The following is a 26,186-nucleotide window of genomic DNA, read 5'->3' on the forward strand; positions in this document are numbered from 1 at the left end:
GGCAATGTTTTGATGTGTCCCTAATGGTTGGCTGCAAACCTCTCTTTCTTACTCCATACTGTTCTAAACAAGCAAGCATTTCTTCCAGAGCCTGGACTCATTTCTTTGTAGAGATGTCCAAAATTTCAACAAGTAGCTGTTATACGGTATCAATCTATTGGTTCAGCAAAGAAATGTTTTAGAGGTTATTAGGTAAAGATGGAGACTGTAGGAACTCTGTACTCTATGTAAATTCTTCTTCAATAGGAGGAACATTCTTTCACTATGAAGTAGGAGATTTGTCCAAATCACTATCCCCCTCTTCCCCAATGAATCTTTAAGAACTTAAAATGAAAATTACCACAACATAAAAAAATTCATCTCCTATCAGAACATGCCCTGAAAGGGTAAATGAAATTAGAAAGGACCAACATTTTTGGTATTGATTTATATCAGATGTTACAGTGATGGACAGCAGTAAAGTAAGTGTGCTTGGTCTTCAGTGGCTTCTCTGCCTTTTTTAGTTGCATTATGTTGTTAGAACTTGTTAGTAGCTCTCCAGAAACATTCTTGGCTTGTTGTGAAGATAGTTTGTCATTTTTTTTTCTGCTGCAGTGTGCTGTCCATGGCATCTTATTCCACTACCTATTTTGGAGTGTTACTCCACATGAGGGCCAGTCAGGCAAATGCTTCCCACACAAATCCATTTCTACACTAGCTGGTTTTGTAGCTCATATATAAATATCTAGTGGAGATCTCAGGAATCTTTTGAATTGCAAGTAATATACAAACTGAGCTATTCAGTAGTTGAAGTGTGACTAATACTTGTTTTACATAGTTCAAGTTGACGAATACAAACTTTGAAGCTTGGTTGAATAGAATTTAGTACCTAATACTCTGCGGAGCTTGTTTTCATTTTACATTTAATAAATTGATTTTTGCTTTAATGGATTCTCTTTGAAATTTTATGTTTGTACCAATGCGTAGACTTCGTTATTGCTATGTTGCATTACCGAGGGCAATATGAGTTTAAATCACTTTATGATAAAATTTTGTGTAATCTGCTCGCACAAACTAATTAAATGTCAGGTCATTGTAATACAGAACTCATAATACCACCATGGGTCACTAGAAACAGCAATTAGTAAGTCATGTGTAATCCAGTTTAATTCAAATTAAGAAAAAGTCAAGTCAGAGTTTGTTCCTAATTTCTAGTTTTTATAATTTTGTACAGGTTGATGAAGGCACTTAAAAATACAGCTTCAGAATTGGTTTGTAACTTAATTTGATTTATACTGCTCAAGCATTGCTCTTAGGTTGTTTTAACCAATGGTCATATGAGTGCTTGTACTTAGAAATTAATTAACTTTGCATATTTAACTTTTACATATCTTGAATATGTTAGTCCTTCACTAACTACACTGTTATTCTACTGATGGATATTTAATGGCTTGAAAGACCTCTACATTCCACTTTCGCAAGCAGAAATAATAGAAGTGGCTGGTTTTTAGGTGAACTATGCAACTCATACATAGAAAGCCTTGAAAAAAAAAAAAGAAAACAAAGAGTAAAACAGGATCACAGGAATAAGACATGGAGGTTGCTACACCCTGCTTTGTGCTAGGCAAAGGCAAGTGAGTAGGCAGGACAGTGCTTTCTTCCACAGCTGGTTTTGCCCTGGTAGGCCAAGGGCTCTCTGCTAGGGAAGCACTGTCTGGTGTTCTGTCATGCAGGACTGTCCAACTCATCCTATGCTTCGTATCTGGTGTCTGAAGGAAAATATGCTGCAGGATGCACTGTCTTACTCTGCAGCCAAAGACTTCCCAGCTGCGGTCAGTGTGTCCTTACCATAGCACTCTGTCTTGCTGTAAATTTATTGCAGCCAGAGCAAAATTCTACTGCTGCAGTCCTCCTGCTATCAGTTTTTGGGTTAGAGCTTGATATGAAGGGCATACTCAGCATTGGGTACCATCAGCTTGCTCTCTATATAGTTTTTATAGGATTTTTCCTTTAATTTTCCTAGATATATTTGGATTCAGACTTCTTAGCATTTGCCTTTCTATGGTTAAAATTCATTAGGCTCCTATCATATTTCAAACTAAATAGAATATCCTGACTGAAATGTCAGTGACATTCTTATAATGGCTGTGTCTGAAAGAAGCTAAAATACTAGTCGTAATTTATTTATATAGGATGCAAAGGTCGTAGGTGATTTAGAGAGAAGTCTAAAGACAAACAATCATTCTGATCATGTAATGGTGTATTCTCAGGTTATTTTAGCTTCATCAGAAGACTTGTAGTTGGTGTGAACAGTGTCAGAGCTGGATTAAAAGTCACAATGTGAAGATACCCACCCTTCCCAGGCATGCTCTTCTGTATTGCTCAGATCTGTATAAAGCCAGTCACTGGTTTCACTGGATGTCATATGAGACCCGTTGTGCATTGCTTTCTCAGTAGGAGACTTCACTGAAATCTCTTTGAAATTCATTAAAGATGAAAGGAACAGCACATTCCAGGGCACTTTTATTTTGATGAGACTCATATTTAAGTATCTAACTTCTGTTTCCAGGTTTAAAAGATTTGGCCTTCTTTTTTCTATTTTTTTTTCTTTAACAAAGTGAAAATTTGAATTCTAAATCACAATCAGTAAAGCCCATCACTGCCAAATTAGGGATGACAAGTATACCCTGTTGTGCATAGTTCCAGAGAGATGTTTTCAGATATGAATTTAGCTTTTAAGAAAAGCATGATTTCTTTGTAACTTTCCTGTCACATTCACTTTGTAATACAGTGATCACAGAGCATTCACAATAGGTGGTTACCCCAAAATATTTTTTGTGCTCAGTTTTAGTCTGTGCAGTAGATCTGTGTGCTGGTAACCCATAATACCGCAAAATACTGAAAACTTGAACAGCAGAATCAGATAAACATAGAGATTAATCAAGAGCTGTGATAATCAGTTTTTCATATTTAATTAAAGAAAGTGTTTTGCTTTGGAAAGTTGCTGTGAGAGCTGCAGAATTTCCATTCCCATCCCAGTAGATTGATACCAAACCCAGCAAACCTCATTGCATGGTACATGGGGCTGGTGGGTGTCACAGGGAGGTGGGCAGCTGCCACAACTGAGCATGGAGCATGGAGAAGGCTGTGATACACTTATGCCTCTTCTTTTTCTGGACTGATGATTGAGTAAATTTCAAAAAAGGCTGCATCATTTGATATTGGCTGAGATCCTGGCCTTGTATTTTGGAGCAAAAAGGAGGGGTTTAGAGGAGAGACAGTTATGACGGATGTGGAGATGGGAAGCTGGCATGCTATCAAAGCAGCCTGTCCTTTAATGGAGCTGGATTTAAGTATTGCTGTGCTCTTTGCCATTGTTTCGCAAAGACAATTATGCTGAGTTCATTAAGATGACATCTAAGACAGAGAGCTCCCACCATCCATTGTACAAGCACTACAGCAAGCTGTTCATACATATAGAGCAATGGTACTGGGTATTTTGTTTATATAAACAAAGAATTAAACAAGAAATTTGAAGAATGTTTCTGAAAATAATCTTGCTTTAGAGTAAATATCTCTTGGTGTCTTTAAAGGTTATTTTGAACAATACAGAGTTTACAGAATACCAAACAGGAGAGTTTGCTGTCTTTATGTACATCAACGTCTTGCTGATGGTGACAGAAAACTGTCTGGTTTTGAAAGCTCTGATTTGTCTTCTATATATAGTCTTAGATCAGGGCTGCCCTGCAGTGGCACCAGGAGCTCCCATTTACCTCACCTTGTCAGCCTAGGTACAGTAGCAGTGATGTTGCATCCCTGTGCAACTTGGCTTAGGCAGTAAAAATGCAGGTTGCCCTTCTGAGGAAAGCAAGCCACAGCAAACAGGCATCATGTGGCTGTCCCTTCCCCTCAAAATCCCACAATGCTGTTGAATTCTAAGGTAGATATATTTTGTATTTGCTTGTGACTTTCAGTCTTTTAGTTTGTTACTAATAAGGGCTTAAACTTTAGCTTTTATTTAAAAACAAAAAAAAAGAGGGTTGTTGTGTTGGTTTTTGTTTTTTGGGTTTTGCCATGCAATTGCTTGCTGCTGAAGTATGAGGGATTTTTAAGAACAGACATCAAATGTTAAAGAGGTGATCACAATCCAAAATAGGCATCAACTGAAAGAAAACATGTTTTCTTATGGGGCATTTAAATGTTTGGTGATCTTTATGAAAGAAGTCTTGTCAAAGGAAGTGTATTGAGGGGACTTGGTCTATGTGGGAATGTGAAAGGGGAAGATGATAAATTTAAAATGGAATTAGCTGTGAAATTAGGACGCTTTCATCGCTGGTAATGGATGAGTCAAAATAAAGTACAAATATACTTAAGATCTGATAGGTTAACTTTGACTTGACCTGTAAGTGTAACAGTACAGAACCAGCCTGGTCTCACTCATGTTGCATGAGCTAATGGAAACGCCAGGATTAATTGTCTGTGCACCCATCTGATGACATAAAGCTGCTTGTATATATTTAGCAAACAAAAGTGACACAGGTGTTTCTTCTACAAAGCAGTGCCTATCATTGTGCCAACTTATCCAGTGACAAGAAGGACAAGGCCACTGGTGTTGGTTTCTGGAGATGTTACAACAGCCACAACACTATTGAACTCCCTCAGTGTCCCCCACCAGGTGGTCCCCCACAAGGTGGTATTTGTAAAAGCTGTATGCTGTATGTTGTGGTCTATGTGAGTGCATTTGGAAAACAAGCATTCTTATGGAACAATAAAGCCCAAATTGGTGTTTTCTGGGCATCTCTACCTATGAATTTAGCACTACTGACAGAACAAGTATGCTGCTATTTCATCTGGATTTTGGGGGAAGATTTGTAGCTATATATGGAGACACTAGTGAATACTAGTGTAATAATACTAGTTGATAGAAATATCCATTGCTTTTTGTGGACAGTCAGAGGGGTTGCCTTTGTGCAGACCAGTACTACCTCTGTGCCCATGGAAACAGCAGCCCTTGAAAGCAAAACTGTAAAATTCTCGTGTGCATTATCAGGAGCATAGAGGGAATGAGATCGTGGTTGTAATCACTTCCTTACCTTTTTACATTCCTCCCATTCACTTTGGTTGCTGCAGAACTGAGAATTCTGCATTCAACTTAATTCTACATCTGTTCACTTCTTTCTGCCTCTGTAGATCTGAGGCATTGGGCTCAAATGTTTCCCAGGGCTCCTGCTAGGATACTGCATTTCCAAATGTGCTTTGTGCAAGCTTTCTTTATAACCACAAAATCCTACATGTTGTTTGGTGGACTCTGGGAACATAGACTTCTCCAGCATAGGAAACACCAGGTTGCTTAGGTCTGAGAAGCCACATCACGTGCAAAAATGATACTGAACACGCTTCCTTTCATGGCAAAATAACATCACTGCTTGTGTTTGCTCCTTGAAAAGCAGTACGTTTAAACTACCCTGCTTTGTTTTCATAAATGTAATCTATAGAAGTAATGATAAGCCGAGGAAGCTCTAAGGGTCCTGGCACTATCAGGCTCTTTAGGATTCATTGTAACAGGGGAGAATATCTGCAGCCTGAATCTTCAGGAATTTGGAATGAAAGACTATCCTGTTTGTTTAACTGGCAATGAACTATTTTTAAATAAATGCCTTTCTTATTTGTTAACACTGAGCAACAACAATGAAAAGGAAAATGTGGTCTCATACAGCTTTAGCAGAGACTGGGCCATTTCTCCAAAATTCTTGTTTGTATGGCTTTTCCCCTCATCCCTAAGTGTGTGCTGATGACTATGACATTTCTAGCAGTCTGGATGTATATTGCACTGAAGTCCACAGTCCTGAATGTGAGCTGAAATTGTTTGAGATTCAGAAAAGCTCATCATCCTGCTGTCTGCCTTAAGTATGTGGTGATAGGCAACCTTTCATTACATGTTCCACCAGGGAAAAATCACATGTCCCCTCCCAGTGACTGACAAGAGGCAGTGAAATCTCACCGCTTTCTGCTCTCCATCACCCTGCCTCAGCCCATCAACTAAGTGACAGATGGTACATGGTCCTGATGTATAGGTACTGGGAGTTTAAAGAACAACTCTCCAACAAAAGAAGCCCATAGGACACAAGCAGCTTTTAAAATGACCTCAGGAGACATGTCAATCATTGCACGGTATGGGACTTTCTCAGGTAGGAATTGCATTTGCGGATTGTGTGTGTTGTTTAAACATGAAACACCGTACTGCCAACCTTTTGCCAAGCTGCTTCTTCCTGAGATGAAGGAGGGAGCTGGATCTAGGACTCCCTGTATTCATAAATAGAGATTACAGATCTATGTCTACAGTTATTTGTCCATTTACCTGTGTATGCTGAATGTCTGTTTTTAAAATGACTCTGGCTAACTTTTGTGTAATTCTCCTGGGATGGTGATTATAACACACACTGTGCACACTTCTTATTTCTGAGAGACAATGACTTAAAAAAAGTTGTTGAAACAGAGAGAAGCACGTGGATCCTTGTATAGTTTAATGGCAAATCACATTTGTCAAAAGTGCAGATAAGGGAGTTCCATTCCAAACAATTTCTATAACAAATAATGGAACAAAATCTGACGCTGAACTCTGTGCATTCTGATCTCAGTGTGGGAGTTTTGCTTGGAGGATAGTAGTGGGTTAAGTTCTTTTAATACAAAAGGCCTTGCTGTGGTCTGTTTTTCATGCCCTTCCTTGCCACCCAAGGGGGAAAATTTTAGCCTTGGATTATTTTTTTTTCTTGTGGAGATGAGCAGCCTGGGTTTAGTGATCTTTTAAAAACATGAAGCAGAAGCCCTCAGTAGCTTGGCAGCAAACTGTGCAGTGACGAGGCACTGAGCTGGTGTGTGTGCAGTTTGCTCAAGTGTAGGAAAGCCGCCAAGTGTTCGTGTGGGCAGCTTTCTTAACCAGCATCCCATCCAGTAACTTTTGTCTTAATTTGGTGATGGCTGGTTTGTTGTGCAACTCAAATTTTTATAGATATTTTGAGAGAACAGTGTTTCATAGGACAGTTGTTTCTTTGTTCTTTACATAAAAAGTCACGTGTGAGACCATGGTTCTGTGTGAGATACAAACCTCAAGCAAGAGATGTTTGGCTACATTCAGTGCAGGCAAGGCAGGGAGAACAGAATTGAAATCAATGTACTCACAGGTGAGCTCTTGGGCATTCACAGGATATTGCAAGAAGCTGATCTGTGTGCTTGGCTTAAAACCAAATGAGCACTTTGGTTACTCTGAAGTGATTTACTTTCAAGAAGAAAACTTAACTAGTTTTTTAACTGTCAAAGGTAGTAAAAACTCCTCCATAATTTTCCATTTTAAATTTGTAGTCTTTTTATCTATTTAGTTACCTCTGTCTGCAAAGACTGCGTAGCACAAGGCAGTTTTGACCAGTGAGAGAAAGAAGAAAAGCTTTGGCAGCAGCCAGAGCCACTGAAGAAGTGGGCTTCTCTTTAGCTGCAGCAAGAAAAGCTGGTGAAGCTCTCCTGGGGAAATTAAAAATCAGCCTACCCAGTGTTTGGGTCTTGATTCTTCAGTCAAAGCAGCCAGTCTGGTGTCAGATCTATAAAGAACCACTGAAGCACTTTGAAGAGAAGCCCACCTCCTCTGAGAGCAGTGGGACACAACTGGTTGCCCCTCAGGTCACTTGGTGAGAGGGGCCGTGCCTGGGCTGAGCAATGCTCATTTGCAGCCTCCAGACCTTTCTTGCTGAGTTGTGGTTGCTCTGGCCCAGGGAGGAGAGGAGGTGTTGGAACAGGGATACCCTTGTGCTGCAGCTGGGTTGTGGTCTCTCTCTCTCCTGTACAGGAACCAAGCCCTTGACTTTGATCTAAGCAAAACAGGCAAATTTATAAGCAACTGAAAGCACTCTTGAAAGGAAATACATGTGATTTCATCTACCGTGACATGCTGTAGAGGGTTGAATTATTAAAAGACATGAATTTCTCTTTTAAGCCAAAACTGGAGCTGTGATTTCTCTCATCTGAGGCCTTGCAGCCGGCCAGATTTTTGCTTTCAGTATAGAGTAAGTATAAGGTGTCACCCTGCCTACTTTCCCTTGTTTTTCTGAGATGGAGATTTGCCAGGTGCTTCTTCTTTGTGACTGCCTCTAAGTGCTGTGGTCATGCAGACTGCAGCCTGAGATGACTCAGTGGGAGTGGTGCCCAGAGGCTGCTCATCCTGGAAAAATAGTTAGAATCATAGAATCAATTGGGTTGGAAAAGACCTCTGAGATCATCAAGTCCAACCCTTGGTCCTACTCCAGTCCATTTACTAGATCATGGCACCCAGTGCCACGTCCAACCTGTGTTTAAAAATCTCTAGGGATGGTGAATCCACCACCTCTCTGGGCAGCCCATTCCAATGCTTGATTACTCTCTCTGTAAAGAATTTTTTCCTGATATCCAACTTAAATTTCCCCTGGCAGAGCTTAAGCCTGTGCCCCCTTGTCTTATTGCTGAGTGCCTGGGAGAAGAGACCAGCCCCCACCTGGCCAGAACTTCCCTTCAGGTAGTTCTAGACAGTGATGAGGTCACCTCTGAGCCTCCTCTTCTCCAGGCTAAACAACCCCAGCTCCCTCAGCCTCTCCCCATAGGACTTGTGCTCCAGTCCCTTCACCAGCCTTGTTTCTCTTCTCTGGACTTGCTCTAGCACCTCAATATCCTTTCTGAACTGAGGGGCCCAGAACTGAACACAATACTCAAGGTGTGGCCTCACCAACGCAGAGTACAGGGGAAGGATCACTTCCCTGGTCCTGCTGGCCACGCTATTTTTGATACAGGACAGGATCCCATTGGCCTTCTTGGCCACCTGGGCACACTGTTGGCTCATGTTGAGCTTCCTGTCAATTAGTACTCCAAGGTCCCTTTCTGCCTGGCTGTTTTCCAGCCACTCTGTGCCCAGCCTGTAGTGCTGTAGGGGGTTGTTGTGGCCAAAGTGCAGGACCCGGCACTTGGCCTTGTTGAACTTCATCCCATTGGAATCAGCCCATCTCTCAAGTCTATCCAGATCCCTCTGCAGAGCCCTCCTGCCTTCCAACAGGTCGACACTCCCTCCCAGCTTGGTGTCATCAGCAAATTTGCTGATGATGGACTCAATCCCCTCATCTAAATCATCAATAAAGATGTTAAACAGGACTGGACCCAATACAGACCCCTGGGGAACACCACTGGTGACCGGCCGCCAGCTGGATGCAGCTCCATTCACCAGCACTCTCTGGGCCCGACCCTCCAGCCAGCTCTTAATCCAGGAGAGGCTACGCTTGTCCAAGCCATGGGCTACCAGCTTTTCCAGGAGTATATTTGTCTCGGTTTGAGGGGAAAAACCAAAATGTTTTACCCACAAGCAGGGGAGGGGCCTCCTCCTCAATAATCACACCACTCTTTATCAAATTTAAGAAAAGGAATTTTAATACAAGAAGGATAACTGCTATATATATATATATATATATATGTAAACAGACTAGTGCAACCCACTTCCCCAACACCATAAGAGGGAAAAAAAAAACAACAACAACAAAACCCAGCAGGTTTTCCTCCGGGAGAAAAGGTTATACTTAAGTGTCCTTGTCACAGCCCGCTGGCTGCAGAGTGAGTTTCAGTCCCTCTCCAGCGAAACAGACGAGCAGTGGGCTTTCAGATGGACTCAGTCTCTTTCCCCTGTGTTCCCCGTCCAAGAAGCAGAAAAGGTACGAGCGACCAGCAGCAAATCCAAGGCAGGTAGCAGCACGGCAGGAAAAAGTAATCCGAAGTAGGCAGCGGCAAGACAGCCAGGGAAAACCCCAGCAGTAACCAGCAGGGCAGCCTGCCTCCTTGGAGCCCCCACTCCCCCGTTCCGCCGAGCCAAGACTGAGGAGAATATCCAAAAAAAAAACCAAAAGAGACAAACCTGCCCCCACCCCAGCGATCACAGTTAACTACTTCTTTTGTTAACCGCTGGCCTGGGCAGTTAAGTGGCAGGGGAGAGAATTTACATAATAATCCCAAACTACAACATTATCCACCCCTAAATTCTCTTCCATGCCGATACTCTACATTAAACTTAAATTTTCTTTCAAATAATTAAGTGTTTACAAATACAGTAATATGAGTCGTTTACCCAGAGATAAGTTCCCCTTGAGGTACACATCGTGTCTCTCCATCTTCCTGCATCACCCACCAGGTGGAACCAGATCCTTGAGCAAAGACAACCCCACGAATGGGTTTGCCTTTGCCTGAGGCAGGGTTGATCCAGACTGTTTTCCCTAGCATACCTCTCAGGTGTATTACAGGGACTTTGTCTCCATCTACAGTGTGAAGGGGTTCTGATTGGGCAGGGCCGGCTCGATTGACAGAGCCTCTAGTGTTGACTAGCCATGTAGCCTTTGCTAAGTGTTGATCCCAGTGTTTGAAAGTCCCTCCACCCAACGCCTTCAAAGTGGTTTTCAACAGTCCATTACACCGCTCAACTTTCCCGGCAGCTGGTGCATGGTAGGGGATATGATACACCCACTCAATGCCATGTTCTCTCGCCCAGGTAGCAACTAAGCTGTTTTTGAAATGAGTTCCATTATCTGACTCAATTCGTTCTGGGGTGCCATGTCGCCACAGCACTTGTTTTTCCAGGCCTAGGATGGTGTTCCGAGCAGTGGCGTGAGGCACTGGGTGTGTCTCCAGCCACCCTGTGGTTGCTTCCACCATGGTGAGCACATAGCGCTTGCCTTGGCGGGTCTGTGGCAGTGTGATGTAGTCAACCTGCCAGGCCTCCCCGTACTTATACTTATCCCAGCGTCCACCATACCACAGGGGCTTCACTCTCTTAGCCTGCTTAATGGCAGCACATGTCTCACAGTCGTGGATAACCTGAGAGATAATGTCCATGGTTAAATCCACCCCTCGGTCTCGTGCCCATTTATAAGTGGCATCTCTGCCCTGATGGCCCGAGGCATCATGGGCCCATCGAGCCAAGAACAGCTCTCCCTTGTGCTGCCAGTCCAGATCTGTCTGTGATACTTTCACTTGCGCAGCTCGGTCTGCCTGTTGGTTGTTGAGATGTTCCTCATTGGCCCGATTTTTGGGCACGTGTGCGTCTACGTGGCGGACTCTCACAATCAGCTTCTCTACTCGGGTGGCAATATCTTGCCATATATCGGCAGCCCAGATGGGTTTCCCTCTGCGTTTCCAATTGGTTTTCTTCCATCGGTCTAACCATCCCCAGAGAGCATTGGCCACCATCCATGAGTCGGTGTAGAGGTAAAGCTTTGGCCATTTCTCTCGTTCAGCAATGTCCAGGGCCAACTGCACGGCTTTAAGCTCTGCAAACTGACTCGACCCACCTTCTCCTTCAGTAGCTTCTGCAACTTGTCGTGTGGGACTCCATACAGCTGCTTTCCATTTGCGATTAGTCCCTACAATGCGACAGGAGCCATCGGTGAAGAGGGCGTAGCGTATTTCCTCTTTTGGCAATTGATTGTATGGTGGAGCTTCTTCCGCACGTGTCACCTGCTCTTCCTCTTCATCTGCTAGACCAAAATTTTCACCTTCAGGCCAGTTTGTGATGATTTCCAGGATCCCAGGGCGATTTGATTTTCCTATACGGGCGCGCTGCGTAATCAGGGCAATCCACTTGCTCCAGGTAGCATCAGTGGCGTGATGTGTAGAGGCAGCCTGTCCTGACAACATCCACTTCAGCACTGGTAGTCGAGGTGCCAGAAACAGCTGTGCTTCTGTGCCAATCACCTCTGAGGCGGCTTGGACTCCTTCATAGGCGGCTAGGATCTCTTTCTCTGTGGGGGTATAGTTGGCTTCAGATCCTCTGTAGCCTCGGCTCCAGAATCCAAGTGGTCGGCCTCGAGTCTCACCAGGCACCTTCTGCCAAAGGCTCCAAGACAGGCCATTATTCCCGGCGGCGGAGTAGAGCATGTTCTGTATGTCTGGTCCTGTCCTGACTGGTCCAAGGGCTACAGCCTGAGCAATCTCATGCTTGATCTGGTCAAAGGCTTGTTGCTGCTCAGGGCCCCAGTGGAAATCATTCTTCTTACGGGTTACCAAGTAGAGAGGGCTTACGATCTGACTGTATGCTGGGATATGCATCCTCCAGAACCCTATGGCACCCAGGAAGGCTTGTGTTTCCTTTTTGCTGGTAGGTGGAGACATTGCTGTGATCTTATTGATGACTTCTGTTGGAATCTGACGGCGTCCATCCTGCCACTTCACTCCCAGGAACTGGATCTCTTGGGCTGGTCCCTTAACTTTACTCCGTTTGATGGCAAAGCCAGCTCCCAAAAGGATCTGGATGATTTTCTCTCCTTTCTGAAAAACCTCTTCTGCTGTGTCCCCCCACACAATGATGTCATCAATGTATTGCAGGTGTTCTGGAGCCTCACCCTTCTCCAGTGCAGTCTGGATCAGTCCATGACAGATGGTGGGACTGTGTTTCCACCCCTAGGGTAGTTGGTTCCAGGTGTACTGCACGCCCCTCCAGGTGAAAGCAAACTGTGGCCTGCACTCTGGTGCCAGAGGAATGGAGAAGAACGCATTAGCAATGTCAATAGTGGCATACCACTTTGCTGCCCTGGACTCCAGTTCATACTGGAGCTCCAGCATGTCCGGCACAGCGGCACTCAGCGGTGGGGTAACTTCATTCAAGCCACGATAGTCCACAGTCAATCTCCATTCTCCATCAGACTTATGCACAGGCCAGATGGGGCTGTTGAAGGGTGAGTGGGTTTTGCTGACCACCCCTTGGCTCTCCAGTTCACGGATCATCTTATGGATGGGGATCACAGCATCACGGTTCGTTCGGTATTGCCGACGGTGCACTGTCGTGGTGGCAATTGGCACTTGCTGTTCCTCAACTTTCAACAGTCCAACAGCAGAAGGACTTTCTGAGAGACCTGGCAATGAGTTCAATTGTTCAATCCCTTCTGTCTGTACAGTGGCTATTCCAAAAGCCCATCTATGCCCCTTTGGGTCCTTGAAATATCCATTCCTGAGGTAGTCAATGCCCAGGATACATGGGGCGGCTGGACCAGTCACAATGGGGTGTTTCTGCCAATCTCTCCCTGTCAAGCTCACTTCAGCTTCTAGCACAGTCAACTCTTGAGATCCCCCTGTCACCCCAGAAATAGAAATAGTTTCTGAGCCCACATGTCCTGATGGCATTAATGTGCATTGAGCGCCAGTATCAACCAAAGCCTTATACTTTTGTGGGTCTGATGTACCAGGCCATCGAATCCACACAGTCCAATAGACACGGTTGTCCCGTGCCTCTACCTGGCTAGAGGCAGGGCCCCTCTAACACTGATCCTGGTCATAGCGGTCAGAACCTTTTCTTGATGAGTACACCTGGGAGGTGCCCTCCTGTGGGTCAGATTCTTGCCCGTGGGAAACTGGGACTGCACTTACTCTCACTGACCTTCTTCCATTCTCCTTCAGTTCTTGTACTCGGGCTGCAAGGGCACGGGTGGGTTTCCCATCCCACCGTCCCATGTCTTCTCCATGTTTGGCCAGGAAGTACCACATCTCAGTTCGTGAGGTCTGTCCACTTCCTCTGGCTGGGGGGCGTCTGGCTCTGACTTCAGAGGTTCTCATTCGCACTGGTGCCACTTGGAGACTTTCCCTAATTTCCTCTCTGATCGCTTTTACCTCTGCAGGCAGCGTCTTGAGACTCTCAACCAATGTCTCTACAGCAGAAATACGGGCCTGCATTGGGCTGTGGGTCATGCTTTCATATATCCGGAGCTTATTTGCTACTGCGCCCACTGTTTCATGGTTCTCTTCCCTATACATGGATGCCAGGAAATCGGTGTATTCAGCTGGCCCCGAGCGTGAAAGGTCCCACCACATATGTGGTGTGCATCTGACCTTGTCAGGGTCATTATTGGCTTGCCCACCTCTTCCAAAAAGCACGTCCATCATTGCCATCTCCCTCAGACGTAAAATTCCTTCTTCCATCGTCTTCCAAGTCTTCCTAATATGATGTTCCTGCAGGATTTCTCTATAAACAAACTTCTCTCTTACACTCGTTAGAAGTCGTGCCCAGAGTGAAAGGGGCTTTGATTCCCTCACGAACACCTGTTCAATAGCCACGTCCTGGGCCAGAGCCCCCAAAAACCTGGCTTCAGCACCATCCAGTTGTAAGGTTTCACCCATAAGGTCCCAAACTCGGATCAACCAAGTCAGGATGGGCTCACCCGGGTGTGGAGCAATGTCTTTCCGCAAACTACGGAGATTATCAAATGACAATGACTCAGTGATGATCTCAGGCTCTGGGTCTGCTTGCTGTGGAGGTGCAGCAGCCCCCTCATCGTCTGCTGGATGGTCTAATTTGGTCTTATATTTCCTTTTCTGAATAGGGGCAACTTCCATAGGCTTGGCCTGTCCTCCTGGTTTAGCCTCATCCTTTTCTCCCTTCACTGTGGCATCAGGGGTTTTATTCTCTCGCTTTTCCCCCTTCACTGGGCTAGGTTTCTGAATGCATTCTGGAAAAACCCTGGCCCTACCTTCAAACATTCTGTAAGCTGCAGGGATACAACCCTGCAGAAAAACCATAAAGAGCAAGATATCTCTGGCATCCAGGGAGAATTTAAACATCTCAAAAGCTGTTGTAGCAGACTTGAATGGGGAATGGACAAAGGGTTGGGAGAAGAGATTCCCCTTTGTTCCTTCCCAAGGGTCCGTACTATTATCACTGAATCCCCAGAGGTAGCAGCTTAGGTTGCGGCAGGAAAACAGCCTGGAGAGCACCACCCACATGACATCCAAAGGCATCGAATTCATGGCACCATAAATCCAGAGTAAGAACTCAATAATAATTGCGGCTATTTGAGTTTTGCTCATTGATTTGTTGATAAGACTTAAACCTGCCGCTCCTTTTGGCATGAATTTGTACCAACAAAAAGCCAATATATTATACAGGATGGTCCTGATGAACCCTAAGCTCAAGACCCACATGGTGCCACAAAATAGCAGTTATCCTTCTTTGTTTACAAGCCCCACACGTTGGGCGCCAAGAAATGTCTCGGTTTGAGGGGAAAAACCAAAATGTTTTACCCACAAGCAGGGGAGGGGCCTCCTCCTCAATAATCACACCACTCTTTATCAAATTTAAGAAAAGGAATTTTAATACAAGAAGGATAACTGCTATATATATATATATATATATGTAAACAGACTAGTGCAACCCACTTCCCCAACACCATAAGAGGGAAAAAAAAAACAACAACAACAAAACCCAGCAGGTTTTCCTCCGGGAGAAAAGGTTATACTTAAGTGTCCTTGTCACAGCCCGCTGGCTGCAGAGTGAGTTTCAGTCCCTCTCCAGCGAAACAGACGAGCAGTGGGCTTTTCAGATGGACTCAGTCTCTTTCCCCTGTGTTCCCCGTCCAAGAAGCAGAAAAGGTATGAGCGACCAGCAGCAAATCCAAGGCAGGTAGCAGCACGGCAGGAAAAAGTAATCCGAAGTAGGCAGCGGCAAGACAGCCAGGGAAAACCCCAGCAGTAACCAGCAGGGCAGCCTGCCTCCTTGGAGCCCCCACTCCCCCGTTCCGCTGAGCCAAGACTGAGGAGAATATCCAAAAAAAAAACAAAAGAGACAAACCTGCCCCCACCCCAGCGATCACAGTTAACTACTTCTTTTGTTAACCGCTGGCCTGGGCAGTTAAGTGGCAGGGGAGAGAATTTACATAATAATCCCAAACTACAACAATATTATGGAAGACAGTGTCAAAAGCCTTGCTGAAGTCCAGATAGACCACATCCACAGCCTTCCCCTCATCCACCAGGTGGGTCACCTGATCGTAGAAAGAGATCAGGTTGGTCAGACAGGACCTGCCCCTCCTAAACCCATGCTGGCTGGATCTAATTCCCTGTCTAATCCCTTGAGTTGGAGAGCTCAAGCAATTTTCATTGCAGTTCTTAGGCATGAGAAAACAGACTGAAATGTCTGCTAATTGTGGGCTGTGGTTGCTACTAGTGGGGAGCAAATAATGTTGAAGATGACCAGTGAACTGCCATGATTTGTACCACAGGGTAGAAGGTACCTTTATGGTGTTCTTCAGGCTTTACCATTGTGTAAAACCACAGTTGTGACTTCAACTAGATCAAGGTCAGATCTCCTCCTCTTGGAAAAGGCTTGAGGCGGTTGTTCGGTGATGAAGCTGTGTTTCTTGGGGTTTTTGTCATGTTCCTCTTACTGAGCAAGTGCGCTCTTGCTGAGCAGGTGGGTGTTGGGTTCCAGTGGAGCCATGAGGAAATGAACAAAAACCATAGGAGAGGCCAGGACGATTGGCTTGAAGGGCCTGTGCACCTGGCAGACTCAGAGATCTTTTTCCATTATGTAATCATCCTGCTCCCCACAGTACTCATCCCTGTTTTTTGGCAGTAAAAGTCCATAAAATTGTGCTGGTAAGCAAGATATCCTTGAGTATTGCTTTGGTGGCCATGTGTGACCATAAAAGACTTCATGTGTGGTCACCACATGAAAACATATCATTTCAAAGAACTGCAAGGGGAATAATTTCACTGTAGCTGGAGGTTTGACAGTTTGCTGGAGAACCTCACATGCAGCTCCTGTGCAGTTCTTTGAGAAATGCTGCCCCAGGCACTTCTCATCTGGCTCTTAATTTCCTCCTTGGGAGACAAGGTGTGTGTATGTGTGTAAGAGAGAGATGTCAGAACTGCCGGTTTAAAACTTCAGCATAATCACAAGCAGGGTGAAGCTTTCAGCAGGTTGCTGCAGAGTGCTTGTAAGGAAGGAGTGTGAAGTGCACACAAGGGCATGTGTACCTGGTGGGCAGAGCAGCCCTCAAGACCTAATGGTCCAGCAGAGCTTCTAGAGGCAGGAGGAGCCCCCAGCCCTCATCGCTGCAGTGTTGAGCCAGCTTAAGTGGCTCTGGGAAGTTGAGGCAGGTCATGACTCTGTGTGTAACTTAGTCTGCATATGGAAACAACCTTCCCTCAAAAATTAGGTGTGTGCTCTCATGTAGTGTGGGGTACCAGCAGGGCTTCTGTCCTTGTGTTTTATTTTTGGGACACAGAAAAATAATTAGAAAGAGGGAGTTTTAAAAACCTTTTACTTTGTATTGAGGATTTTGGAACAAAACGGAAGCCTTTCCTGTGGCATTGTTGTGTTCCCAGAAGTGGTGATTAGCAACCAAGATAAGTAGCTAAGGTTTTTCTGCAGAGATAGTGTTCTTGGATGCAAAACACGGTGATTCCCATGGCTGTGCTGCCTGCTTAGTCCCTGCTGCCCAGTGCTGGAGCTAAGACACCATTTTCTTTGCATCCTTCCCAGAAAAAGGGAAATGAGAAGCTGGATGCCTTTATTCTGTAACCTGTATATAAGAAGTAACTTCTTCCTTCTGGCATTAAGGTGTTTGCCTTTATTCAGCGTAAAGCACTTCAGTGGGTTGCTGAATTACTATTAGTTCCCAGTGGAGAGTACATGAAGTCTATTCTTTGTGAAGCAAAGTTGTAACGTGCTGTAAGCTCCAAAGCACTGATGTAATATTTATGTTGTTCCACGTTCTACTGGCAGATTTAAGCATAATATTGTAGACTGGCAGGAGGCTGTTATGATCTAAACTCCATGATTATGTTGGTGTTTAATTTTAAGTTCTGTTGCACATGGCAATGTATCCTGTTACATTTTTGTGTATGATTCTGCTTCTGGGAAGCAGAGTGCTCAGTGGTAGTGACCTAGGCTGAAAGGCAGATTTTTTTTTTTCTCAGTCAGAGTAAACCATGCACGGTTTGGGCTCTATAGTCTCAGTCATCTATCCAAAGACGTATTTTTCAGTGCAACGGCGGGTGGCATATCTCTCTCTGGTGCTGTGTTATCTCTAAGTCCCACACTGAAATGCCATTATCTCATTTAATTTGGAAACATGTAGAAGGTACTGTAGGAGGATGCAAATGTAAAAGACCTTTCCTCACAGTGCCTTCAGTTTTATGCAATGCTCATTTTTGACTTGCATTACGCTGGCAGAACAGATTAGCTGCTTCCCATCAGTTCCCTTGTCTTCCCTTGAGAAAGGTCCATCAGAGCCAATGTGCACTGCCTGTGTTAGTCCTCTCTCCTAATAATTAATTTGTTCATTTTTGCATTTAGTGCAGGATGAGCTCCACTTGGCTTCCTCAGCCCACAATCTTAAGAGAATACTGTAAGCTTTTTGGGTGATCAGCACCTATGAAACAATTATCTTTTGTGAAGGACTGAGCTACCCCTTGAGCAAGAAAACGTCTTTGAGTTTAAAAGTTGCATACCCATCATACTTAGCAGTTAGGAGGAGTTTTATGGGTAGTTTTCATTTCAAAACTGAGTTTCTTGGAGACCGTGAGGCTCTCTGATCTGAGTCTTTAGGTGCTGCAGAAAATCTCAGTGTGAGCAGTTGCTGTTCCTGTTGATGGCAACTGCCAGACTGATGGCTATTTTGCATGCCTGAAGGTTATTTGTCCGGTATCTAAAAAGAGGTTGTCCCAAATGCTTGGCCTCATCCTATGAACTGATGAATTCCCATAGAAGATAGTTTATCCTGCTTCCATCAGTACAGACGGCATGTAGGAGAAATTGTGCATCTTTTTCCATTGCATGTGATGGTCATGTAGGTAGTGTAACCACAGATTCAGTCAGAAAGTGAACTTTCGGTTTTGATTTTAAGGACAAATTGAAATTTTTACTTCAATCCTTTATCCTAAGAACATTCTTGAAAATGTAATTGTATTTGTGATAATGTAAGCCATTCCATAAAAGGCGTTGTATCATTTTATTTCAGTATAAGCACAAATTTTTTCTTGCCCATTAAATATTGAGGCTGAAATTTATCCCTTCTAACTGAGGAACTGTAACTTCCCTGTGTGACCAAAGAGAAGTCTACCTAATCATGTTTCATGTGGGATACAGCACCCTTCCAAACATCTGTCTCTACTGATTGCATCAGCTACTCTCCTGCCTTAGTACTTTGGTCCTTAAAGTTGAGGATGAATGTAGGCCTGAGGAAGGTCCATTTTTTGTTGAAGAACAGATGTAAAATGGTTACAGTTTAGTGAAATATTTTTCATTCTGTTATTGGTTGCTGTGGCTGTTTGTGAATATCTGTCTTCCTTTCTGTTAATGAATACAGATGTGCAACTGCCTGCACCCATCTGGCTTTGTTCAATAAATGTGTAGGCACAGACGTTTAAATCAAATATTGATAAATACAGCTTTTAATATGTAAATTTGTCTTGTGAACAAAACTGTATCTGCTTTTTTCTTTTCATGGAGAGGCATTTTTGCCAAGGTGATACTTTTTTGATTGCCATTGTATTCTGCCTACAGAGGCACATGCATTAGCACTTGAAAGTTAGAGTGGTAGGAATGGTTTCTGAAGTAGATTTGGGGAGAGGAATAAAAAAGGGTAGAAAGAATTCTTTGGACATAATTATTATTCTATTTTGGTTGCAACATCTTCCTCATCCAAATGCCTTTTCACTAATCACAGACATAATGTATGAGGTATACTAGGGAAGTCTTAAATAGTCCCAAATAACACCTGCAGGAGTGCCAGACAAGACAGTGTTAAAATACGGACCTATGTGTGTACATGCCGAAAAAAGTGAGTAATAGTAATCCCTAGCTTTCAAAATTTGTAACACTCTGAAAGTAGTGAACTAAGGCCCTGCTAATATGTTTGACAGCTACTTAGTAGGGTCATAAAAGGCCGTCAGTGTCAGTAGGAGAAACCTAGCCAAAGGTTGTGAGCAGTCAATTCTCAGGATAATTTGTGATCAATTATCACACTCCTTGTGTATTCTAAGATCGTAAGGACTTGTGATTTCAAGGGACTTATTTTCTATTTTTTCCCTTTTTTTTTTAAATAGTTGTTAACCAGAACAAGTTTATGGCAAAAGCAGGAAGGAGGCAGCATTGATGTTTTCACAGGAGAAATTTGCACCTAAGTATGGCTTGAAAAGAGATAACACTGTTGTGGGGGTGTTCAAGGAGCACATGGTGAACTCACTGTGTGGCTGTGCATGCCTTTCTCCTTTTTATTTTAGCCTTTTCAGAAAATTGGATATAAAATGATCTTACATTAGAGAATTGTGCTACTTAAAGCATATAATTTTTACACAGGTTCATAAATATACTTTTGCACTTTTTGGTTTTCTTTGGTTTGGAAAAGTTTGTCCTGGTTTGAACTGCTCAAAATGAAAAGAACTCTGTTATCTTGAAATGTGTGTTATCTTGATATTTGCCTTCCCCCTCCCCACTTTGCTGGAGATATTTTTTTGCCCTAGAAGCTGGATGTAGTGAATTACCAGGTCTGAAACTTGCCTCCAGATTATATGGTGCCTTTTGCTACATAGGAAAGAGTAGTCCATCTAGTCTTCTTTACCAGACAATTGATTGAAATTGCAGCTTTTGTGGTACATGAAGTTGAAGATTTTAGGCATGGGAAGAGAACAAGAAGTGAGATAGTTTTATTTTAAAACATGTTATGGTCTGAGCATAATTTATTTAGGGGCAAAAGGAGTAGAAGTAGCTGCTGTGTGCTCCAGCACCTCCCACCCCATAACTTGCTGCCTGCTTTGCTGTTTAAGTTATGTCATGTGTGAAGTTGCCCTCTAAAATGGAAGAGGTGCCTGCCTAGGAACCATGACTGATGGGTTTCTGTCAGGGCTCTCAGGATCTGGCTTACCACAGTAGATATATAGCATAAGGAGTAAGAGGAATTAAGGCAGAGATGTAAAACTGTTGGGTATGTATAGTTAGTCAGTGTCATAAAATGCAAACTTAAGCTATTCAGTCTGTTAAAAGGCTTCAGTTTCCTTGTCTGACCTCAGAACTTTCTATGGAGAATGATTGCATGTCACTTATGACTTTTTTAGCATCTCCGGAGATGTGAAAAATTCTATTAGTTTTTCCAGAGGCTCATATGAAGAAAGAGATGGCATTATTTCAGTGGTTTGCAGAGACATTACCGAATTTAGCTATCTCTTTGTCTAGACAGACTCCAGAAGTTGCACTGTGGTACAAAAGTAAAATTGAAAATGTATTATAAAAAGATCAACATTTTATTTAACTCTGTAAATTGTACTTCAAAGCCATTTAGATGATATTGGCATTATGTATGCAAATGCAAGGAGCAATGTCAGTAAGTTAGAAGCTCTGTGGGTTGTATTTTATGCTTTGTACTGCAGTAAAGGAATGTATGAAAGAAACCTTTCAAATATACACATATGTTGTAAAAAATAACACTATAAAACATCAGGATTTGAAATGCTTGCAGTAAGTGCTCTGTGGGATTATGCTGCCTTCATAAAAAGTTGTCAGCAAAGAGACTAATTCCAGTCTTAAATTAACCAGCTCAGGGGAGCATGTTTTGGTACCTAGTGGCAGGACTTGTGAATTATTCCTGGAGCATTTGCCCAGTGGATGAAGGAAGAACATGGTCCATAAAGTTCACAATGGGTCTGAAAAGCAGAAATGTGTATTGGAATCCTATTGCACTCATTGGCTAAACTCAGCGGTGGGGAGCCTGCGCTTCATCAGCTCTGCCTTCATCTAGAAAAAAGAAAAAGCTTACAGGAAAAAAAAAAACAAGAAACAATGTGTGGGGAAGTTCCTCTCATTCTGAGCTCTTTTATTCTATTTTCTCACAGGTTTTATTGTTGTCCTGGGCAGTGTCTTAAGCTTTGAATTTTACAAAAATATTTTCTAAAGTGTCCAGACAGAACAGGATGGGGAACATGTTTCAGCCCTCAGGTTCTATGTATTCCAGATGCCAGAGTCCACACCATCACTCTGCAGGCTCCCAGTACCTCTAGGCTGGAATGGCATCCTGCCTTCCTCCTTCCTGCTCTATGTGTATTATGGCTTGGTTCAAGTATTCCTCAGTCCTTCAGGTTCTTCTCTGAGAAACAACAGCTCTTGTGAAGGCTTGATACTCCCACTGACACTTGCCAAAGTACACCACAGTAAATGACTATAGATGTGAAAGTCTCCCATAATCCATCAGAGTTTTTCTTAATTCCTGTGAAAGATCATTCTTGCATGTAGGGAATCAGAGAACAGTATTTGATCAATGTCATTTTGTTTCTTTAAAATCTCAAGAAGACGAGAGACTGTTCTGGAAAGTGATTGGCATTCCATGTTTTGTCCCGGGAAATAAACACCTACATTTACTGTGCTGTTTTAACACGGCTTTTTAACAACCTTTACACACACAAATACATTTAAGCAATCTCAGGTGTGTTAACTAGGTGTTCATGAGCTGTGATAGATTACTTTTAATGGCTGGCATTTACCTCCTCCATCAAACCTTCTTTGATAGGCTGTTGGTACAGGAGAATGGAGCTGAACTCCATGGGCACAGAAAGTCCAGTGGTTGAGGATTTTGAAATTTCAGACTCTGTGTTTCTCTTGGGGTTTTCCATCTCTATCTGGCTGGCCTACTGCCATTTTCATGCCAGTCTCCATGGTAACTTCTTTCAGGATAAAATAACTGAAATGTGAGTTAGCTCGGTGCCCCCAGGAAAGCTGCCATGGTCCCGATGCCAGGGCCCTGGCGAGACCCGGCCCCAGCACATGCATTTCGTCAGAGTTAGGCAGGTTACAACAGCTGCTTCCAGTTAGAGGTGAAATCTCTCCTTTCCCACTAGCCTTGCCAGGCAATGTCTCCTCAGCCCTTCTCTCTCGTGTTTGGAAACATCCCTGTGTAATTCCTCTGTGGATTACTTTTCCCCTCCTGTTTGCAGGTTTGCATGATTCATTTTATATTTTAAATGGCTTTGTCAATAAAAGCTTCAGTTTTCAAATGAAACATTAGCTGGTAACTGGGGAAATGTTACAGGAAAATGTTTACTAACAGTTGTTAGTAAATTAATGAGTTTTCTGTGCCGCAGTGTAAGTAGGAAATGGCAATATAAAAAATGATTTAGAGGACCAGGGTGTTTATTAGTAATAAAACACCTGAGTTCTGTCCTTCCCTTGGCTGTTTGAGTTGTTGTGTGTCCTTGTACAAAGTTGCTGTCAAGTCCTATGCTTCTCCTTCCCTAAATATAAAAAAATCAAATGGTTATCCACATTCTTAAATTATTTTGAAGATTGCAGGTGAACTACTGTTTAAGTGAGAGCTACTGGCACCACTTGGGATCCTCAAAAAAGGGTGTTCATTTTTTTGGTGCTATGTTAGCAAGTGACCTGCAACTGGGTCCTCACATACTCTAGAAGGAGATGCTCTAGATGTTTACAATACTTTAATTTTTTTGTTCTAAAGTCTTGTAGACTTCTTGCAAGTCTCTTGCCTGCATTACTCTTTCTTCACAAATGGTGTCAGCAGGAATCACAACTGTATTGCTCCATGCTCCCTGCTCAAACTTCAAGAGAGATTTCCATGAATAACTTTGTTTAATAACACAAGACAGAAGCACTTTGGAAGTGTTATTATCCCATTCTGGAATGGCCTGTATGCCACACATGAAATGTGATAAACCTGGAAGGTGCATTTTAGGGTCTTGAAAGCTTTCAACTGAAATATAATGCCCTCTGTTAGAGTTGTAGAAGTTGGGGAACTTCTGGAGACAACAAAGGTTGTTACCTCATTTAGTTTCACATGAACTCTGTATCTTTAAAATACTAGTTTTCCTCTTTGCATTATTACTGGAATTACTCTCAAACAGCTGCCCCTACCTCTTCCTCCAGCATGAACTGAAGTTACATGGTTCCTCCAGCAAAGTTTGTATAATTAAGTAGCTGGTTTGAAATTGTTAGTCTTGAGAACTTTTACTACTTGTGGTATTTGGAAACAGTTCACAAGCTGAAGGATCTCGACAGCTCTTGTCCTAATTTCTTGAAGTGTCATATGGAAAAGAAGGCAGGGCTTGAAGTTTGCATGTCCTTGGCCAGGTACCATAACCCTTGCACAGCCTGGGTGTGGAGCCTTGGCAAGCACTGCATCTGGCATTGGATGAGAGGGCATGTAACAGGTTTTCATAATTCCACTCCTCATCCCCAGTGCCCTTCATAGCAGCTATTAGTGAAAAGAGGAGAAGAGGCAATGAAGTGGTCCTTCATGGTCCCTCTTGCATGCCTTCTTTTCCACAAGGTAAGAAGCAAAGCCTTTGAAATGACCCTGACAAATGGGAGCGTGCACAAACTCCTGTAGGAACTTAAGCAGCCTTTCTGCCAGCCGCTGTCCCCTTTTTTCATGCCTTCTGCTAAATCTCATTAGAATGGGTAAGTATTTCCAATAGGGTGGTTTAGCAGGTGCTGGCCTTATGCACTCTTCCCTCTTGTACTGAGTAGTGGGCATTTATTTGAAATGTTTCTAGGTGTACAGCATTATTTCATCTTGGTGAAATAATACACAGTATCATTAATTGTGGGTTGTTGACAAGATTTTTGTGAAAGCAGTGAAGAGATACATTTCTGCTATGTGGAAAAAATTGATGTATAAATAGAAAGCAGAGAAAGTGGAGGCTTTCATTTTGGCACTCATGCAAACAGGTGAAAAAAAAGATTTTTGAATGCAAATGTGTAAAAAAATAAGGTGTTCTGAATGAATAATTTAGCTTCCTGTGAAAGTGTATGAAATTGAGCATTTGCTCAGTGTCCCCAGTTTGGATATTGAAGCTGTGTGTTGTATCAATTGACAATAACATTGCATGTTCCTCTTACATTGGCATCAATTGGCAATTGTTGGTCAGAGATTATTAATATTCACATGTGCAGACAAAAATATAGCATTTGCTTTTTGAATTGACTTCTTCATGGTAACTCCGGCCAGATTATCTGCTTGGAGTGAACTGTGCAGAAGGGAGCTGTGGCAGGGGGTATCTCTTCATTCTCCATGTTGTCCATTGGAGACATCAGGTTCATTTGACAGCAAAAAGCTGGACTAGCTCCTACAGCTCCTGCTTGCACAGAAGGGAGTCTCCTGCCATCACTCTGGTCCCCTGCTGTGATAGCTTAATTTTTCTTCTAAGAGAGACCTTTTCTTTGAGCTGTACCATGGAAATGTGGTGTGGCTCTATTCTGTCAGGTCTCTATGGTGCCCAAGTGAATGAATAAAGTCTCTGGGCTTCGCCTTTCATGGTTTAGTCCTCACTGTAGCATATCCGGACCACCAGACCACTGAGTCATGAAGAGATCTGTTAGTTACTGATAGAAAAGTCCTAATGACATTGTTGTAAATGCAGCTGTCTTCTCACCCCCGGTAGGAGTCTCTCTCTTGCAGATTTCTGAAACAAGGTGATTATTTGTTGATTTAAAAATATAAACAAAAGAGATACCGCTATCAACAAGGGTGATAAGAAATTAAATAAAGCCTGCACAAGTTAAACCCCATGCTATTGTCCTTATTAAGAACAGTTGGCCTCTTACAAATACAGAGCAGGGGTTTCATTGTTCCTTTGCTTGTTTCATACAGAAATAAATCCACATTTTTACATCTGTACTGAAAGTACTAAAGGTCTGTTTCTCAGGATATTTGCATTTGATCAAGTGTTCATGTTAGACAGGCCAAGTTATTGAAGAGCTGTGTTTGAGGCAATATTATGGTTCCTCTCTGAGCATTTTGTATGTTCCTCTTGTGCATCCTCCTTTTGCCAGTGAGGAGTGCTCTGGCACCAGTGAGAAGTGCTCTGGTGCCATCGTGTTCTTCTCTAAGTATCCTCCTTGGAGGTACCTTCTTGTTTTGCCTTGCCCATCATTAATGGCACACAGTAGTTTTTGCAAAATAAAAGGACTCTGAGTTCACCTTAGCAGTTATTTATTGTCACCTAGTTGCTTTACTTCATTATCTATTTTGCCAAGTAATGTCTGTGGGTGTGATCAAGTGGAAAAACCTACTTGTCACCTTTTTACGGTTGGTGTGGAATCCCAGTGCATAATGGTCACTTGTCCTTGTTCTGCAGCTTATAAATATGTTAGTGGACATGAGAGAAAAATGGGTACAGTCTGTTAGGATGTCATCCTTGAGAGAATCACAAAATCATGTAAGTTGGAAAAGACCTCCAAATTCGCCATGTCCAACCTTTGCCCAATCTCCACCTTATTAACTAGACCAGGGCACTAAGTGGTACAGTCATTTCTTAACATGTGTAGGGATGGTGACTCCACCACCACTGTGGGCAGCCAGTTCCAATGCTTGGCAACCCTTTTCATGAAGAAATTCTTCCTGATGCCCAACCTGAACCTCCCCTGGCACAAACTGAGG

The 26,186-nt window shown here is 43.2% G+C and overlaps 1 protein-coding gene across 3 annotated transcripts in view; it reads left to right on the forward strand.

Annotated features, from left to right (window-relative positions):
• RBMS3 (RNA binding motif single stranded interacting protein 3) overlaps positions 1-26,186 on the forward strand; it is a 708,641-nt gene that overhangs the window by 158,103 nt on the left and 524,352 nt on the right. The window contains exon 1 of one of the 3 annotated variants that reach the window (XM_071561127.1): positions 24,159-24,205. The exons of the other annotated variants lie outside the window; for them this stretch is intronic. The gene's annotated coding sequence lies outside the window, so the exon portion shown is untranslated. Of the gene's footprint in view, positions 1-24,158; positions 24,206-26,186 lie in introns of those variants that run through there. 3 annotated transcript variants of the gene reach the window in all.

This window comes from Pithys albifrons, chromosome 7 (assembly GCF_047495875.1).
Source record: "Pithys albifrons albifrons isolate INPA30051 chromosome 7, PitAlb_v1, whole genome shotgun sequence".
In the NCBI taxonomy this organism is placed as follows: Eukaryota; Metazoa; Chordata; class Aves; order Passeriformes; family Thamnophilidae; genus Pithys; species Pithys albifrons.